Genomic DNA, 1,587 nt, shown 5'->3' with positions numbered 1-1,587 from the left:
CTTGTTTATCTTCAAGCCTTTAAGAACCTAGATGCTATATCTTTTGATAGCCAGGCACCATCAGCTTTCTTCACCATATTTGCTTATGCACCCATTTTTGTCTTCAGTGATCTTGTCAGGAAGGTGAGCATCACAGAATGCCGGGTTATTAGAACAAAGTATTCTTGCATTGAGGCAGTTCTTGAATCGAGGCCCAATGTCCATCTGCTATCTTAATACTTAATATATAAATAGATGTATATAGATCTATTTCCCTATTGCTTTATATATATTTACATATGTACATGCCTGTATTTAGACCTCTATAAATGCCCTTTGCCTCCTAGTTCTTTCCTCTATTTAATAGGAAGGATTTCAAAAAATCCTTTCCTCTGTAGTTATATCTAGCTAAAGCAGCTTGACATAGACAAGAGAATGGGATTGGATTTGGCTGCATTCTCTAATTCTTTGGCATATCTTGCCAGGTTTTTATTATAACAATGAATTATTGTCATAAATTTAGCCAAGAGGTCTGTTCTGTTAAGATGAGATCATACAGAGATCCATGTGAGTCATAAAGGAATAATTAATAGAAATGCCACTAGGCCATTTGTCATCTTACTAAAGCTAATATGCCAGGGAATTATGTGCTTCAAGGTATCAGCGGATCTCACAGGACTGGTTAGGAAGTTTCAGTCTCCGAAGCCCACAGGTGCAGTTTTACCCTGTCCTCTAGGGTTGCTATGAGTCAGAGTTGACTTGAGGACGGTGAATTTGGTGTGTCTTTCTTTTCTGAGTCAGGAAGCAGGGCTAATAAAATACCTGCCCCTTTGGTCACCCTCTTGCAAAGGCAAGAGAGTGGAGCACAAAGGAAACTGTCCAAGGCATTATGCGTGCTGCTACTCTGGATAAATAGCCTCTAAGGGATGATTCAACAACCAAGGCGGGGCAGGAAGGAACCGGGTTGGATTCATCTGGGTTTGCTGCAGTTTGCCAACTGTCAGAGAAAGCAGCACACGGTGGGGAGAAGGACCTAGAATAAGCACTCCCCGGAGTGTTCTCCATCAGAGAGCAGCCTCTCCATGCCAGGGAAGCTGTTTGTTTCCCCATGACTGGTTTCTCTGCTGCTCTAAGGCTGAAGATTATTTCTACTCCAGGATTGCCTGAAAGTCAATTAAAGCTTTCCTCAGGACTCCTGGGAAGGGGTGTGTGTATGCGGGCATTCAGATAGCTAAGTGTAACTGGGTAGAAGCAGCACAGGTAAATATGACCTAGATCTTTCTGGTGCCAGATTCTCATCATCACAGCCCCCAAGTTCCTCACAAAAGGGCTTCTGCATGTCTCAGATAATCCTGGTTTGTGCATTTACTGTGGCACCTCCTACTCAACTCTCAGGTTTTTCTCTGCAACTCCTGGAATTCATTTTCAAATTTCACATTTTAAAGCCAGATGAAGCCTTCCCTTTGTCCTCATCCTGAGTATAGGGGATAAGGAAGGGATAGGGAGGTGCTTCTTGAAATCTGTGCTTCCAAGGGTCACGGTCATTCCTTGGGAACCCAAGGGATAAGGCAGCAAGGAGTATAACACATTTCATCCTTCACCCCCCCC

This window comes from Echinops telfairi, unplaced genomic scaffold (assembly GCF_000313985.2).
Source record: "Echinops telfairi isolate 266 unplaced genomic scaffold, ASM31398v2 ScPeMD7_31;HRSCAF=116, whole genome shotgun sequence".
NCBI classification, from domain to species: Eukaryota; Metazoa; Chordata; class Mammalia; order Afrosoricida; family Tenrecidae; genus Echinops; species Echinops telfairi.
This window is presented reverse-complemented; position numbering follows the sequence as displayed.